The sequence below is a fragment of the Zophobas morio genome, unplaced genomic scaffold (genome assembly GCF_036711695.1).
Source record: "Zophobas morio isolate AGI-343-1 ecotype UQ-CSIRO unplaced genomic scaffold, CSIRO_AGI_Zmor_V1 ptg000017l, whole genome shotgun sequence".
NCBI classification, from domain to species: Eukaryota; Metazoa; Arthropoda; class Insecta; order Coleoptera; family Tenebrionidae; genus Zophobas; species Zophobas morio.
Genome location: NW_026972122.1, coordinates 15123651 through 15143007, shown reverse-complemented (window position 1 = coordinate 15143007; position 19357 = coordinate 15123651). Strand labels below are relative to the sequence as shown.

The following is a 19357-nucleotide window of genomic DNA, read 5'->3' as shown; positions in this document are numbered from 1 at the left end:
TATACACAACTCGTCCTTGAAATACAGTCGAACAAATATATAGTTTAGCTTTGTCTAGATAATGCCAACGTGGTTGGCGAAATACGTCGACAAATATTTTGTGTGTTTTCAGTGTTGTGGGAATAAAACCTTTTATAAAATACAAAATGTTCAGAAAATTATGAAATTTAATTTTGCGAGTTTTATTTTTGCTTTCTGAGCGTAAACAAAGAAAGTTTTGTAATCGAGTCTATCGGGTGGCGACTGGCTACTTTTATGTTTTCTCGACATGTCATCACCCTTAGAGTATGAAAAACTAGGTCTCCTGGTTCAGTCTGTGTACCGTCCTTTCAGATTTTGATTAGGCAGATAATCTCCAAAACTACCGGAACGATTGTATTTTATATATGTTAGGAATATCGTGTAGATGTTAAAAGGCTAACCAAAATCTGCCCAATCTCCCTATCAAATGATATCTTAAAAATTTTTATAACAAATTGTATAAAATAGCATACTCTTATATGCATTTCTTTTTTTGAATACAAATTCGCAAAATCAAAGCCTTTAATTTTTTAAGTAAGCGGGATTTTTTTTAGCCTAAACTCCACTTTTTAATTCATGCCTCATTCTGACAAGTTTTTAAGCACATTATTAACGTTAAACTTTATACATTTCTTATGGAAACAAACAAGTTTGTACTGGATGAAAATTATTCGGTGCAATTAATCCTTACGTAAACAATATTCATCTTAGCAGCGTACAATTTATAATGTTGTCAATGTCATACAATATGTGAAATTAAACCACTTTTGGAAACCTAAGCGAAAGAGCGGTGGACATCCACTGCAAAATTACAAATCATTCCAATTACAAATAGTTCCATTTCTTCATAGCACTTCAAATAACTCACTCATAGAGTGAACTTAAAACGTTGAATTTTGTTACAATTGTATCAGTGATGTTTCGGAATATACTAATAATTTTTTGATGATGACATGGGAGTAAAAAATCTGAAAGTATTCGCTACAGAAATTGCCCTCTATAATAGTTTCCCTCATCATGTCTGCATTTTAAAAATTATTTTAAATGTTGTTGTTCTATACCATATTTAACAATTAAAATTTGAAGTTTTTAGTATTGCTTTCAAGATCTGAAAGTTCAGTTACTAGATGCTTGATTTTTGTAGTCAGCAGACCGTACAATGTTTGCAGAATATTCAGTTGCTTGCTTTAAATTATGATAATAAATTGACTGATCTTAAAAAACAAAATAATTGAGAAATTCAATCAAACCCTTATTATCTTACATCGTCTACAGTGAATATTGGGAATCATTATATTTATTTATACATCAATCGAAGTAATTTTTTACTAAGCCTATGTGTATTCGTACACAATACAAAGTCTTAGAAGTAGATAATATTATTATTTTAGTACCAATCGTCGGAAAATTGCATGGTTTTCGTCAATAGAAAAGCGTAAAAGTTTTACGCGAGGTAATTTTTCCCTCCGGTATACATCCATTCCCTGGTGAGCCTTAATAATGTAAACGTCCAGTCCGACTCGACTTGATGGTTTCAGGAAAATGAACTTCTCAATTTTTATGTAGTGTGCTGAATATTTTAGTTAGGACAGCAATGGTTATGTGCCATTTTTCAATGTCGACAATGATCATGCACGTCTCCTGTCTGAAATTGAACTTGTTTTAATCCATTATTCAGTTCGACCTGAAAATGGCAAAACTTGGTCTAAGAGAGTGCACGCATCGTTATTAGTATTAGAAGTTGAGTTGAGGGTAAAATTATTTTCGAATAAGTGAAAACACAGTTTCATGGATAAGTTATTGAATAGTATATGAGGCAAATAATATCGGTAAAAAGCTTTGTGTTGAACATCACCTTTGTGAGTGAGATAAATATCACACCAAGGCAACTCTTTCTACGCTAGTACACGTAATGCAGGAATCCATTATTTAAAATGTCCACAAGACGGTTTATCATTTCATGATTTTATAATGCTTAATTGTTGGTGAATAAAGAGGACTGCAAAATTTGAAAGCGTCTAAGTGCTAGTATCAGATATACTGAGTTAATGACTGAAAGATATTCGGAGCGGCTTCCTTTTAAATGTACAACAAGTTAAAATTCAAACATATTTTAAGTAATCATAATAATAAGATCTATTTTGAAATTTTGTGTTAATATTTTTGTCGGACATTTAATATTATTGGTGTTGACTTCAAATAAGTTTTATTTTTCAGAAAGGGATGTTGAAATAAGCTTTTTAGTACAGAATTACAACAATTAGTAGAGAATAGACCTGATTCAGCTAACATGAAAAAAATTAAAAAGTGTAAAAGGGTAAAAAATTATATAAATGCCATTTAAGTGTATTTAAAAAGAATTACATATGTACCAATGCAGGAACGACCAAGTTGATTTATGAATGGTAGGCATAGTAAAAGAAAGATTGATATGATTTGCTAATTTGAGAGTTTGTGGAAGTTAATTTTTATTGGACATCATTGCTTTACATTTATTAACATAGGGGGCTATGAACAGCTGTCATTTTGGTTACTTATATGACATTTCACGTTGTTGTTATTGTTTTTGTTGTTGTTGTTACTGTTATTGTATGAATCGAGGCAATAATGTTTTGTAATAACAGTCGGAAAATGTGACCAAAAGGCACCGAAAGTGTAGTTAAAGAAAATAAACGCAAAAGAGTGAGTGATAAAGAATAGACAGGGTTTCGAAAAATGATTCTAAGGGCGTGGTTGGCAATGGATTTCAAAAATCTGGCTTCGCTGAAATTATGCGCCTCATTATTCTCTTCTTGTGCTTACTTGTCAGTAATGTCATTTGTAACCTGTCATTTAAAGTCATCGGTTTTATTGTTTTAACATTTTTCAAATGTGAATTACAGTAATTCCTGTTGATCCAAGCTCAGAACAACAAAATATTCGTTTACAAAACTTTTGGTGCCTGCGTACGAAATTTTTTGTTCTTATGTCAGGAAGCGAAGAGCGTGAAAAGGATTGTTGTCTTATTATCGCAATGATACATTCGTAAACGGAGAGTGAGTGTATTCTGTAACCGATTGTAAGTAAGAATATCTGGACAAATACCGTGATTTGATAATGATTTAAGAAACATCGTTAGAATCTTATATTAAAAATGCAATCAATAGATTTGTTCGAATTGTCAATATCGATAAAGCGAAATCCCCTTGGAAGACCTCCAGTATCTGAGGACGTTTTTAATGATTTGAGACGACTTGAGGAGAATTCGCAAACATCCTTGATAAGATTTCCTCAGCAGTCAGGAGTTCTTGTTGCAATATGAAATTGAACAATGAGTCCAAAGTATTAACAAAAGGATGTTACAGAAGATTTTTGAAATTAAAAAGAGAATGAAAATATTCTGCCTTGAACAAAATGGTGGACATTTTCAATAGTTGCTGTGATGTTTAACCGCAACAATTTGTTTAATGAACTAGTTTAATTTTTTAATAAAATATGAAGCATTTAGGCAATCAATTATACAAATACGTATGGTATTTGTCGTGAGTTGTTGGGTATTTAGTAAAGTCCAAAACTGAGAGGCGGTACATTTATATGACCTGCTTCAACCCTATAATCATTTATACAGGGTCATTATAAAATATTGTAGTCGAAGAAGGCCATGATTTTGGTGACATTTTGTGCCGCCTTTTTCAGTTTTGTGGAAAGGATTACACTAATATTGGAATTTTTATTTTTAGCGCCACGGCCACATTAGTTGACATTAGCGGCTGCACTGTTTCAACGCTTCATCAAATTCTGTCAGATGTCAATAATTTTTTCGTTTGTACTGGTACGTTTTCCCTCACTTTGTGCGTTAATTGACTTGTCTTGTTTTCAATTTTGCTGTCTTCCCCTTTGTTAGAACTTTAATAAGTGTCTCAAAAAACAGTTTTTATCAAAACTACAGATCATTGTGGAATAATCTCAGGTAATGAACAGAGAGGAATAACTATGGTCAGTGTTACAAATGATTTTTTTAGTTCTTTGGCGCAATCATCATGCCTATTACCGTAATGGGGTGTTAAATGAGGATGGGGATGGAGTGTACTCTGTGGAGGCGTCTAAAAACGAGTATCTAGTGAAATGTTCTGTTGTCATTGATGAAGAATCTTTGAAGACGCTATATGGCGAATTATGGCCAGATTTAACGACACTGGTAGCATTTCTAAGTGAAAACCGACGGGGAGACCTCAAGTTAGTGAAGACGGTGTTGAAGATTTAAGACTGAGAATGGAACAAAGTCCGAATAAAGCTTTGTCAAAAATCTTTACTGTCCGGAGTACCATACAGCCCATGTCAGAAAATCGTAAAAGAGAAGTTACATATGCATCCATACAAGATTTTGTTGGTTCAGGAGCTGCAACCAGCTGATTTTCCTTGCCGCGTTGGGTAGTGTAGTTGGTTTCAAGCTGATATGGACGATAACGGGATTCTCGATTTGTCGTTCTTTTCTGATGAAGCCTGGTTTCATCTGTTAGGCTATTATGTCAACTGACAGAACTTCCGAATTTGGTGTATAGAAAATACTCACGCTTTTGGAGAAACACCATCACACGCAATGAAGGTTGGTGTGTGGTTAGCAGACGACGATTCATAGGCCTGATACTTTTTCAAGTAAATGAATGTGATCAATAAACAAAATTAGGTCAAATTTTACAAAGAGCACTTCTCGATTTCGCACAAACTGTTTGCACAGAACTCTTTTACAGGACCCCCTGATTACGTTCCTTGCCTTCAAAAGTTGTGGAAATGCTTCCTTGTGTCAGAAAAAAATATTTAGTGTTCGCCCTATGGTTTGCACCCTATTAGTTGCGCCGCATGTAGGCAACCAACGACACACACACAGTTGAACTCGCACGAATTCCAATAACTAAATGATCCACGGAGCAAGAAGTGCCACGTTTAGGGGTATGTTTGTAATGGGGTGCAGGGCGCGAAGCGCCCTGCCTCCACTAAAAACCCGATATTACACCTACCCATGTTGTTGACTATAAAAAGTTAGGTTATGTTCGAAACGACTTGCCATTGAAGAGTGTGCAAATAGGAAATTTAATAATTTTTTTGTGGCAAAAGTAAGCATTTCCACAACATTTGAAGGTGAGGAACGTGATCAGGGGGTCCTGTAGAAGAGTTCTGTGCAAACAGTTTGTGCGAAATCGAGAAGTGCTCTTTGTAAAATTTTACCCAAAATTAGATGTAGAAAGTGTATGTAGGTACTGCAATAAAGTTTTTTATTTTCAGTAACTTTCATTTTTCTTTCGGTGTTAGTTGCATTCTCTTAATTTAAAACTTACTTCAACTTACTGTTTAGTAATAATTGTAATTTTACTATTAGGAAAGTTAAAAATCTTTATTAAACATTCTGTTGTTTCAAGAGATCTCATAATCAGCTACAGAACTCTTAACACTATGCTCCTGAAATTTTATTGGTTTTTTCATCTTTTTTCTTATAGAAATTTTGAAAAATCTTGATATTAGGATGGCCATGTGGGCGTGTTTTGGGTAGAACCTCTTTGACATTCCTGTTATGCAGATCTGGCATGTTTCAGATATCTAGAAACTGCAAAGCTGAAGGTAATGTTTGGACATAGCAATTTTCACCTATTGTAGGGATGAAGATCAAGGATTTCAGTTGTGTTTTTTCAAGAGAAAAGCACCGGTCACAAACCATGTCTACACCAATATTTTGACGATTCCTTACAATTTACAAACAGAACTTTCGCGGGATCACAACTTTGGCAAAATTATTTACTGCAAAAACCCATTAGGTACTCATAGTGTTCGTTAACTGTGATAAGACTTGCTCTGCCATTGTCCATTACGTGATTTTTCACAATTTTTACCTTCAGGGTACCTATAAAAATGTAATTTTTTAAATAATTACCGTGTTCATTGGTTTCGACAAACTTAACCTCACTTTTTGGATTTCATTATTTGAAAAATTATTGCTTCTTTGCAAAACAGACCAGATGATTTATTCTGTTCAACTCCAATCGACTTTCCAAGGTGTAATTCATGACAAAGCCCTTAAACGTTTTTCTGACAATTTACAATTTTTGAAACTGAAATGTATTGCAGTGGCGTTCACAAATGCTCGATAACACTGCAACCCTTAATGCTCTGGCCTGGCGTCTTTTCGTGTCTATTTAAAATGAAATTAAACCGCGAACCGGGCATTTCAATTTTTGACACATCTGACAGATTTGTTTGGACGTTCGTGACATTTCAAAACAGTTCAAATCATTTTGGTGATTAGCGGCACGAGAAAAATTTCATTTGTTTTTCATAGGTGAGTTGACTACAATATTTTATAATGACCCTGTAGAAACCCCGTACAAACAGTAAATGTGTTTTGATGAGTAAAAAAGCGGGACTCAAGATAGAGGTAACTACATTTTTTAGCATTCGTTATACGATTTTGGTTCATTATTGTTACATTTCAGACACTTTGTAAATGTAATTTCGAGTCCAAAAAGTTGGTTGATGTATACAGTATATCAAATCCATCTCTTTCGAAAAATTAAAAGATTTGATTTTGCGAATTTTATGTTTTTTATGACAACCATTATAAGTTAAAATAAAGATAGGTATGTATGTAATGTTCAAGTAAAGCTAAAGGAACGTGCTACGCGATTGTTTCCAGCTAGTTTTTCTATTGCAAAATTTTGCGATGTCATCCACATTTTTGCAAGGACAGTTAGGATAGAAGCAGTGTAATAATAATAATAATAATATATATTGGCCCAACAGAATATATCTTTTTCTGAAAGGGACAAAAATATTTGTGACCAATGTATTAAAATAAATTACAATTATCTATCAAATAACAAAAAATTCAATTTTTACAATAATTACTACAAAAAAAAAAAATCAAATAAAAATGTCTTCGAACGTTTTATCAGCATGTTTATACTTTAAAGTAATAACTGCTCTTCTTCGGTTGTCTGTCTTTGGAATTATCTGAGAGTCAATTTTGGAATGAATCAATTTCCATTTGATGTGAACATGTGTAGATGCGAAATTAACGAAACAAGTTAATCACGTCTGCCACATGTAATAGCAGAGGTCCAAATGAAGTATTTGTAATTTAAGACAAATAACGATAACGATTGAGGAGGCTGTGTACGTGAGAGTGAAACAGAGAAACTATACTAAAAGATACTTTCTATGAATTGCAATAACCTGATCACAATGCCGATAGTCCAGTCTTTTTTATCGCTCTGACTTCTGCTTATTACATAAAATATTGCATTTTATTTTGATTTTCGATGTTGTAATTCACATTTTTGGTTAATTATAATTTGTCTAGGTCTAGGAGAGGCAAACACTTTCCTAGTTATGGTCTTGTCTAGGGGTCATGCAAAGTCGAGAATATATCAAAGTACAAAATCGGATCAGATAGACTCGAATACAATACTCCCTTAGCTTACGCTCGATAACGTATTTATGTTTACACATCGGAAAAATGTCACGTAGAAATTAGTTTGATTTTAAAGAGTTTGTCGCCTCAAAACAGAGGATTAAATTATTAGTAAGCTGCAATCGAGCAAAAATATTATCATTACAATTGTTATTAATTAATCTTTACTAAATAAAGACGTTCGTATTTTCACTTTTTCGAGAAAATGGGGTGACTCGTTCTTAATTTGATCAATAAAAAATTAGAGAGTGATTCATTTTAATAAATTTATTGTATCTAAACAAAAGATCGCAGACTCTACCACTGAGCTAAATCTGCTATATGAGCGTCACGTTCTATCTTGGTAAAAAACAAGGTGATCTAAACAATGAAAAAATAGTAATAATAATAAATAAAATCAAGATATTTTCGTAAACCACAAGTACAGGATTATATATATACATATATATTACTAGCTTTTGCCCGCGGCTTCGCACGCGTTAAATTCGGAGTAAATGACAAAAAATTGTTATTGTGGATTATCCATAAGAAATAGACATATACCATCGCGGAGTTTTCTGTAGACCTTTTCAAGGTGTACAATACTTGGTACATTAATTTGATAAATCTCGTAGGGTTCAGCCTGCGTTTGCAATGTAAGCGGAAAAAATGTAATTATTTACGACATCACATTAGAAACCTCAAAAATTACAGTATTTCTCTATTACATAATGGATGTTATTATACATATAAACCTTCCTCTTGAATTACTCTATCTATTAAAAAAAAACCGCATCAAAATCCGTTGCGTAGTTTTAAAGAGCTAAGCATACATGGGGACAGACAGCGATAAGCGACTTTGTTTTATATTATGTAGTGATTTTTTTGATTCACAAAATCGGTAATGTGAATTATACAATGTAATGAGCAGACGTTATCAAATCGTTGGTAGAGATGATTATCCAAATTTTGGTTAGCGTTTTACCATCTATACCATACTCCTAATACACATATAAAATTTGACAACAATCGGTTCAGTAGTAAAGAGTTGGCCAACAGACTCGATTACAATACTTGTTCGCTTATGCTCGGGAAGTAAAAATGACTCAAGTAATATCGAATCAAGACCGAAAATCGATAAACGAGGACTATAAAAGGAGGAAAGTAAAATTAGAATAGGAAATATATTAAAATAAATCCTTTATTGTTACTTATTTTTATGAAATAATGTAGTGTGTAATATACGTTTTTTTTTTATCAACTTTTTTTAATTTTAGTAAAATTTTTGCATTAGGTATGTTTAAAAATAAATATCTCATTTACTTATCGAAATCTCGGAACGCGGCTTTCAAAACCGTCTCCAGTTTACAAAATTCTAGACATCGTATCAGACGGATTGTCGATTTTTTTGTAGGAAATAACATGCAGTAAAAATAAGCTTCTACGACACAAGCTTCATCGTTTCCGATAAAAAAAATCGACAATGTTTTGTCTTACGATTTACAGAGTTTTGTAAGCTGACAACGGTGGTGAACGAAATTTCTATAACTAACTGAGATATTAATTTGTAAAGATACGTGATGAAAAATTTCACAAAAATTTTAAAAAGGAGATGATAAATTGTTAACAAACTGCCTTTGCATTATACAGGCTGATTTCGAAATATATGCAATAATTTTAACCACGGCATTACGTGCCGTAGTAGTGTGTAAATATAGAAAAACAAATTAAAAATCGAATGGGGCATAACCCCCATGAACCACCCTCGATACGAAGTCAGTGATCCACCTTGTAAACAGTAGGTGCAAAAACGTTCGAATAAAAAAGATGTAAACACTTTCAGTTTCAATTAAAAGTAAAACCGACTTTTTGCTGCATATTATTCGTTCATTCAAGCATTCATTCATCCATCGTTAAAGGTCAGTGCGAAAGATTATTCCTTATAGAAACAAATGATGGTCCTGAAAAGGACCGATTTTTGGTAATCCTTCATGGTGATCGACTTTTGATGGCCCCTAGAGTATGAAAAACAGGTTCCTTGTTTCTGTCTGTCTGTCGACTGTCCTAATTTTTATATGTATATTAGGAATATCCTGTAGCTAAGCAAAATTTGGCTAATCATTTTTAACCAACAATAGAATGACGTTATCTCCAAAATTTACATTAGTAAATATTATTTAAATTTTATAAAACATAAAATATAACATTTTGCTATTTAATTTTGAGACTCCAAAACCGAATATTCTGAAATCTTGCAAAACGTTTTAAGGTTATGATAAGCATGGCATCATAATCGTTAATCAACATTTTTTCGTTTATGTCAGTTGTGTCAATGGCAAATAAATGTTCTTTAAATTTTATAGAAATACGTACTCCTGTATCTATAATTTGTGAATCGGTATCGAGTTTTTACCCTATACATCTAAATTTTTGTCGAAAAAAATCTGAATTGGATAACAACATTTTAAAATTTAACTTTGAAATTACAAAACCGAATGCTCTGAAAACTTGCAATCAATTAGGTTAATCAAAATTAATTCGTTTATGACCTTCCCAAAAAATGATGACGTCATCATACAATTCTGTCGAATAGTGCCTTTTAAATTTTATAAAATTACGTGCTACTGCGTCATTTATGCGTCCACTTGAGTTTCTACCTTTGGCTTCCAGATTTTAGAGAAAAATAATCGAAATTATTTTAAATTAACTTTGAAGTTGCAAATAATGCAAACATTTTAAGGATATTGGAAGCATGGTAAATCATTAATTAAAATTGAAAAAAACTGAATGTGGTTAATTAGACATCATCTGCGTTGAGGAGACAAATCAATCAAATTTCTTTTTTTCTAACCGTACGTTGATGCTTGCAATCTGAACGTGCTAATAGTCGAATTCTTTCAAAGTATGAGCATATACAGTCTAAATTAAGCATGTACTGAAAAATTGAGAATCTCTACATTTTTTCCGGTTTTACTGGCTTTAAATGTTAATTTCGCCACTGGTTTTTACTTTATAGAGTTATCACAAAACGAAAAATCACAAAATCATATTCCATAATTTTTTAAAGAAACGGCATTTGTCGAACTTCAGGGCGAGGGAAATTATGTCACAATAAGCTTCAATAATTTTTTTTCTGAATGTTTCCTAAGAGAGTTATTTTATTTTCCTCACTTGTTTTTTTACTCCATTGGTTAATGACGAGGTAAATGTTTTAAAACATAACGATAGACACAACAACGAAACACCAGTAACCCTAATTAATAAATTATACATCTGTGAACTGCACTAATTATAATTATTGACATCTGCAATCAATTAAACAACGCTGACTTGCGAAATAAAATAAAATAAACCCAATTTATTTTACGTCGTTTAGTTTTGTGTATGCAGGAAGAAGTCTGGCTAATTAATTGATCAACTTTGCAGCGAAACAGAATTCTGTTCAGGCCACAACTTGAGAAAATAAGCAACCCGAAAAACGGTAAGTTTTACGTGTGCTTATTTTATAGTTTTTTCCTTAGCTGTCAACGGCTTTCTTGGGTTCCCAAAATTTTTAGGATATTAACCAATTTAAATGAAGCTGTATTTTTAGATTTCATACAAAGTTACTTAACAGCATTAGTACTACATTAATTAACCTAACAATACACACGACATAATCACAAAATGATAAATCAGTGATGTAACATTTTAACGATGGACCCAAATTTCACTCTCCACTTCGTTTGTTACTCCCATTCAGTTGACTGAAGCTTAGTAAGTGTTTTTTCTTTAACTTTTGTCTGTGATAAAAAAGTTATTATTTTAGGTTACTTAAAAGCCTCTTTGGTATATTCTGCGCAATAATTATTAAATTTAGATGCAACCCTGTAATACGGAACTGAACTAATGGATCTAGTTTCAAAACTGATGCGGAATTATTATGCACAAATAGATTTAGCGCCCAGCAGTTATTATGGGACTAACTGGAAAATACAGATGTATGTGCATTATTGATTAAATTAAGTTTTTTTTTCAGTGATATCATTTTTTAATTGTATTATTTCTTTCTATTTTTTGTGATGTTTTATTGGAATTGCAGCCACTAATTTTTGTTGTTTTTATAAGTTTTAGGTTTAGTTCGGTACCAGTATACTCATACGTTATTTGTTAATACGTAATAAATTATAGTAAATTTTTTGTGCAGTTTTCCTAAAATTATATACGAATTATGATTAGCAATGCCCAGAAGTCGTTTTTAATTCAAGCTGTAAAGTGGTCTTCGATGTAATCATTGGAAAAGTGCATTAATTAGACAAATAATTTAGTAGTAACTAATTTAAACTGTTTTCGCATTTTATTACAGATGAAGTGTCTATATTAATTGCAATAAACACCGCTTCAATTACTGCAGATATAACACAACGAGATGAAAGGATTCGTGTTAAAATTATCAGTTTTTTTTCGACTGTTGGTAGAAAAACGAAAATGTTCAGTTGACACGAATGCCAGCAATGAATATTTTATGGACGCGTGTTCTGGCCAGATAATGATATGGCAGGAAAATAAATATAATGCGAGTACTTTGCAGGTGATTTTCTATGGGAAAAACGCGGCTGCCCGAGATACTAATAGCCCCAATTCATCAATGAATATTTTATTTACCATCTGAAACCTATATTTTTCAAAGATTACAACATTCTACACTACAGCACGGAAGTATCGGATTCATGCCTTAACCAAAGCATCATTAAGAGAATTGATTTCACAGAGTATCGATTTATCTGCGTCTAAATTAATTTTAGATGTTTTTAAAAATTAAACAGATTTGATTTTGCTAATAGTGACACTAGTGTTGCTCATTATATGTAACTAGCTGACCTCGTGAACTTCGTTTCACCTACAACTTAATTTTGAATCTGCAAATCGAATGCTTTGAAATCTTGCAGATGTTTTAAACATCTGATAAGCATAATAAATTTGTATTCAAAATAATACTTACTTCCTCCAAAAAATTGATGAGGTCAGCCCAAAATTTTGCCAAATGAATCCTTTTTAAAATATCCAAAATAAGATGAGACTATACTTGTGATTTATCATTCCATTCATATTTTTTAGTTTTGCTTATAGGGGTTGTCTCAAAAAAAATTAATCACTGAGTCAGTTTACTTTATTGATTGAATCAAGAATTGCAAAACTAAATTTTTAGATTTATTGCAGACGTTTTGAAGTTACTGACATGGTACGTTTTTAATCAAAATATATCTGTTTATCCAGCCCAAAAACTTGATGACGTCATCTCAAGATTTTGCCGAATAAATCCTATCTAAAATGTGCAAAATATCATCAGTATATTTTCGTAAATTTATCGTTGCATTCATATTTTTTAGATTTGCTTTTACAGTGACAAAAAAATGTATGGATCAGTCAATTTATTTTAGAAAATAACTCAGGAGTTGCAGAAATGACATAATTAATATAATTCATAATGTTTAAATATGATAACTATTAATATGTGATAATTAAACCGAAAACCATTTTCCTAAGAACACGAGGTTAGCAAAAACAAATTAGTTTGTTTAAACATTGTTAAATTAACCCCGAAGATGTACAATTTCTGAGCGAAAATATGAAAAATAATTTTTGCAATCTCATCGTGACGTACGATGACGCCACTGTCGCGTGAGCCACCTGATAAAAGGTCACAGTTTTCGGTCCTCTGCGTTTAGTTTTGATTTCGGTTTGGTGGCAGCAACATCAGAGTCCGTTTTGACTTAAAAGTAGGGCTCTTTTCACGAATTTCTAATTCATATATTTAAATATTAGTGAAAATGTGTTGTATTAGTACTGTGAACACGAACAAAAATGGATATTTTTTCGAAAAGGACCGAAAACAGGGTAAGTTCGAGTTCAGTTTTAATTTATCGGATTCCGTGATTCGTTCACTCGACAATATTTAAATTTTGGGAAAATTTTCTAAACGATTGAAATCGGTTGATCAAAGCTATACATTTTCACGACATAAATAAATAAATTTTAAACATAATTAATATCATTCATAATGTCTAAATATGATAAGCATCAATGTATGATAATTAAACCGAAACCCGTTGTCCTACAAGCCCGAAATTATTAAAAACAAATCAATTTGTTTAAACAATGTTAAATTATCCCCGAAAATGTGCATTTTCCCGGCCAAAATATGAAAAATAAATTTTGCAATCTCATCGTGACGTACCATGACGTCACTGTCACCTGAGCTACCTGTATAAACGTCACGTTTTTCGGTCCTTTGTGTTCAGTATTAATTTCTGTTTGATGGCGGCAAGATCGTCGCTTCATTTTGGCGTAAAAGTGGAACGTTTTAGTGAATTTCAAGTTTATTATTAATACATATTACGGAAAATATGTTGTGTTAGTGCTGTGAACACGAACGAAAATGGATATTTTTCCGAAAAAGACGAAAAACAGGGGAAGTACGACTTCAGTTTTAATTTATCGGATTCCGTGATTCGTTTGGTCGACAATGTTTACATTTTGGATAAATTTTCGAAACGATTGAAGTTGGTGGGTCAAAGCTATACATTTTCGCGATATAATTAAATAAAATTTAAACATAATTATTAGAATTCATAATGTTCAAATATGATAACTATCAATATATGATAATTAAACCGAAATCCATCTTCCTAATAAGAACACGAGGTTAGCAAAAACAAATTAGTTTGTTTAAACATTTTTAAATTAACCCCGAAAATGTAAAATTTCTGATCTAAAATATGAAAAATCATTTTTGCAATCTCATCGTGACGTACGATGACGTCTCTGTCACGTGAGCTACCTGATAAAAGGTCAATTTTTCCATCCTCTGTGTTTAGTTTTGATTCCGGTCTGGTAGCAGCAACACTGGAGCTCCGTTTTGGCTTAAAAGTAGCACGTGTTCGCGAATTTCTAATTTATTGTTAATAAATATTAGCGAAAATGTTTTGTGTTACGTCCTGTGAACACGAAGGAAAGTGGATATTTTTCCAAAAATGCCCGATTTTTTTAAAATATGTTGTTAATAACATGCATTCAGGACTGATAAAGTACGGCTTTGGAATATACAAAGTGCAGCGTTCATAATTCACAAAATACTGTAAACTACGGCGTCCAACTTTACAAAATACGGTGTCCTTCACCCATGCTATCAAACCCTAGTCCTCTCTTTTAATGGCAAGACGCACTCCAGACCTCCTCGTATTGTTTGGTTCTTGCTGGGCAACAGCAACGAGCGAGCACAGTCATCGCTCTTTGGCGGCAAACGTGGAGAAATTTGTATATTGTAACTTTTGTAATTGAAGCATTTTGTACTGTATATTGTATGTATTACTAACTTAACTTGGGTCTTGCCAATTTAGCTCCAGTGGTGCAAATGCTTTATTTTCACGGTGCATTTGCTTGGGTTTTAATTTTGCAACAGTGCATTCTTTGGTTCCGAGACTGAATTCTCCATGTCGTCAGACGCTTTGGCCTGGGGGGGTTCTTTTGGCCCTTAGACGCTGGGTTGCATCGTTCTTTGAGAATGAGGTAAGACGACCTTGGATTTATGCGGCTGCGTTCTCCCTTGGGCGTGTGAGCGCTGCGACCAATAGATTTGGCCCCGAGTTCCATCGGTGTGCTTTCTTGGGTTTTCATTTTGCAACATTCTCAATTTTTGGTGCAATTTCTTCCGGTGGTGTATTGGGTACTAACTTTGCATTTGTATTGTATCTGAATTGTATCTGTATCTGTAGCGTATTCTGTATTGTAGCTAGATTGTAGGTACCTGTATTGTGTTTCCGTTGTATTGTAGTGTATAACGTTCTATCCCTCATTAACAATTCCTAGCCCTCTCCTTTCCTAGCGAGATCTGCTCCAGACCTTCCCGTGGTTCTTGCTGAGCATCAACTATCGAGGACAGAAAATTCAAATTCAAAACCAGCAAAGTTTAACAAAAATCATGAAAATCGCTCGTTGGTGGCCAACGTGGAGCGAAAGAGACTTTTGTAACTCAACTAACTTTGTTAACTCTATATTCTTAAGGAAAAAAAAAATACATTTAATTTATCATTTATAAGGACAAATAGTCATTTGCCACGCCGATGCTCATTTTTAGATTAAATGCTCACAAAACGCGTAAATGTTCAATTTGTGTCCGGGGAGATACAATGTTTGTAAGTAGATACACAGTACATCGGGTAGATGCTCAGGTGTATAAGAGTAATAATGAAGTAGGTACTTCGTACTTCGAATATGAGTATCTACTCAGTTTTACTCATACCGTCCAATGTCTCGCTTCAATGTTTGACTATGATGTTGATTATGAGCACAACGCTGATCAACTTCCGTATCCGAATTACCCATGAAATAAATCATCGCGATTTGCACCTTAGGTAGTTCGTCGCACATTTGATTGACTTCGTGGACTTATGTCAGCTTGTCGTCTTCTCGGCATTGTAATGAACTCCATAAAACGACACAGAATTATTTTCACAGTCAATCAAATCTGTAAATTTTGTCTTGAGAATTTTAAAATATTGAAAACTTCAAATTAAATCCTCGAATAACGGTAAAGTTTGAAGTTTTGTCGAAACCAACAAAGTGAACATAGGTAAATAGAATGGCAGATCAAAATTAATAAGACACTTTTGCAATGCGTAACTAAATTCACTTTAACAAAGACTTTTCTTAAAATAAACGACGTTTTTTTTACGAAAAAACAAAGAACGATTTGAAATGCAATAATACTTTTCATAATCGCACGGAAGAAATAGTTTTGTATGACACGTCAGTCAGGCGACAGGTCCGTCAGGAACGCCAACTATTCAAATTCATTCGAAGTGGCGATTCCCATGCAAATTTTTTAATTTTTTTTTTATCTTTTAGTAGATCATTTTTTAATGATCTATTAAACCACATATAACAAGTAAACGATAAAAATCGCAGTACCTCTGGTCCTCAAGCTCTCACTTTGGCATTAATAAAATTAAATTGCCTAAATCAGTCTGAGGTATTGCATTTCATGCTACGTGAACAGCATAACATCTTGTACAGAAGCTAAAGTTTACCGAGAGGGAGTTAACTGGGATATTCTTACACCCATCACATCCCACACATGTTCAATAGGGGGAAGATAGGAAGATCCCGAAGACCATGGTAAGAGGTTTATGTGGAAAGTTGAAAAAAGTTCAGTGTTACTCAGGCGTCAGGCAATATGAGGACGGGCGTTGTCCTGCTCCAAAAGGGTTTTTGGAAGCTCTTGAATGTATGGTAACAGAGATGGTCGAAGAAAAACGTCAATGTAGCAAATATTAAAGGTGACAATAGTACCCCATGTCATTAACACCACAGTGCAGTCTACAACATGTCTTTCGAATGCCAATATTTTCTTCTTTTTGAAGACGACATTGTTCCATTCTTCATTCCACTGGTGACGTTCTCTACAACATTCTAAACGCTGACGTTTATTTGTGCTTCAGAGTCTACGGTAACACTGAGTGTAAGTGGCAACTCCGTAATCCAAAAAGTTGGATACGACGGATTTCATTCCAAAATTTCTTCCATCCTCAGTAAATCATTGATCCATAACCTGCTTGGTAGTGGAGAAACGGCCCTTGAAAAACTGTTGTATGTCTTGTAGGTCCAGTATCCAAATCTGGACTCTCTCAAATTTGACTAACTAAAGTACTCTTGAAGTCTCCGTATGGTATTTTAAATGAAGATTGTCAAAACAAGTAAAAACAACAAATATTTTGCTAATAAACAATATATATGGTATTCAATATATAAAAACGACATCAGTCTTTTAGAACGCGTTCAAAAAAAAATTCTTAGAATCATTGAATTTAAGGAACACCACATACATCATCATGGCAATGAATCTTCTTAATATGAAATCCTTATTGGCGCGAAGGAACCTGGCTGATTTATGCACTCTACATGCTATACTAAACGGTAGAATAGATAGTAGCAATCTGTTATCTCAGTTGAAATTCAGAGTCCCGACTTCAAATAGTAGATCAACTAGAACTTGTACCATCTTTAGAACCGCTATTGTTTCTACCAACAACGCAGTTAATCATCCACTTCGGAGAATGATGGAATCTGCCAATAATCTAGCTGGAGAGGAGAAATTTCAAATCTTTGATACAAAACTTGGAGTGTTTAAAAAATTGATGAATAATATAATGTAGTTTATTAGTTATTTCATATTTGGGTTTAAATTTAATTTGAATTGAGTGTAAAGACAATTTGTATTTATAATTTTTTTTATTTTTATTTTTATATATATATTTTTTTCTTTCTATAGCTTACATATTGTAGTTATATTTTGTGTAAATTGGAGAAATTCCGTAATAAAGTATTATTATTATTATTATTAATAATATTCATTTGAAAAAATTAAATAAAAAACATCAAAAGGACAGTAATCATGTTTGATAGAATTATGAAAAACAAAACCATTTATTTTATATACGTACTTCTATTCAATTTATGGAGTGCTCAGTTGAAAAGCTATATTTGAATAGTACTCTTATACCTAAACGTATAGGAAGACTTAAAATACTTATATCTTTTTGTGATTTAATCAATAAAATAAATTGACCTAATCATTAATTTTTTGAGTCAACCTGTGTAACTAAATTTAAAAAATATGAATGAGAACAATCGGGTCGATAGTTTCGGCGATTATTTGTCAACAAAAATGGACACAGATGACGCACGGACAGATAGACAGACAGGTAAACGGAAACGGGAGACCCATTTCTTCGAACTCCAAAGGTAATGACCCTTTGAGAAAATATGAAAGTAGCCAGTCGCTCGATGGACTCGATTACAATACTTCCTTAGCTTACACTCAGAAAGCATGTAATCAAGTTGGCTTTCTATCTCCAAAACAAATGTTTCAATAACATTTCAAAGGATAGAGTTCTTACCTCTTTACCAAATTTCAATGAGTTCTGATACACCGTTCTTGAAATATTTAGTATATACTTTTTACCAATCCGGTATATGTGTAGTAACAAATTCTTTCTATGACGATCTCCTTATTGAACCAGTAACAAATTTTGCAATAAATTCAGGAGGCGATTTGTATTTCAGAATTTGAACTCCTTATCTTTTTAAGGAGGTTGAAAAAGCTCTTCGAGAATCCCAGAAAGTGGAATTTATAGAAGAAAGAGAAACTTCTTGCAAGTAAATGAAAATTAATGCGAACGTGTATATGTACTTCACAGACAGAACAATTGCCCTGCCTTCTAGCATTCTAGCCTACAAAAATTTAAAAGGGACACCATTATTTGATAAGAGATTAGTTAATGAAAGATATACCTACTAAACAAAACTATTGCAAAGTATGCGTGAGAAACAACTTTGCTGAAATAGAAACAGAAAATGGAAGAATAAACATAACTGAAATGAATATACAACTTCTCAATAAAAATATAGAAAAGAAGAAAAAATTTGCAATAAGCTTGCGGTAGTACTTTCTGTACAGGACACAAGTGAATTTGAAAAATTAATGGAAAATTTATCATATGTAGTAGAACCATGGCCAACTCTATTAATCTCTAAAGAGATATGGCCGTTTCATTCGGTATTTTTTGGCTAGTACGGAAAGTATTCATGTTATGGAATGACCGCAAACGAGCGAACTCTAGTGGTCTTTATGTATATTAATTTTTAATTATAGATCTCTTAATGTATTGACATTGATTTGTTTTTCCTAATTTGAACGACAATTACACATAGAACGTCAAAAATGAATAAGTGTTATTTATGCGACAAGACCAGTAAACCATTATTTGAATCTCCAACTGACCAACATTTAAGAATCAAACGGCATTTCAAAATTACATCGACGATGTTCAACGGTGATTGTAGGAACGAAAAGCTTATCTCAAGAGACCTCTGTTT

The 19357-nt window shown here is 32.9% G+C and overlaps 1 protein-coding gene and 3 long non-coding RNA genes across 4 annotated transcripts in view; 3 read left to right on the top strand and 1 right to left on the bottom strand.

The window, feature by feature from the left end:
- The window catches only part of LOC135130693 (leucine-rich repeat-containing protein 43-like), an 85545-nt gene that overhangs the window by 24061 nt on the left and 42127 nt on the right, over positions 1–19357 (bottom strand). The gene's annotated exons all lie outside the window — the stretch shown is intronic.
- LOC135130426 (uncharacterized) lies at positions 3787–4243 on the top strand. Its single transcript, XR_010280765.1, has 3 exons — positions 3787–3832; positions 3905–3970; positions 4023–4243. It is a non-coding gene; the product is annotated as an uncharacterized LOC135130426 (long non-coding RNA).
- LOC135130425 (uncharacterized) lies at positions 4569–5286 on the top strand. The gene is made up of 2 exons (XR_010280764.1): positions 4569–4687; positions 5237–5286. It is a non-coding gene; the product is annotated as an uncharacterized LOC135130425 (long non-coding RNA).
- Positions 10864–11349, top strand: LOC135129845 (uncharacterized). Its single transcript, XR_010280651.1, has 3 exons — positions 10864–10922; positions 11034–11197; positions 11250–11349. It is a non-coding gene; the product is annotated as an uncharacterized LOC135129845 (long non-coding RNA).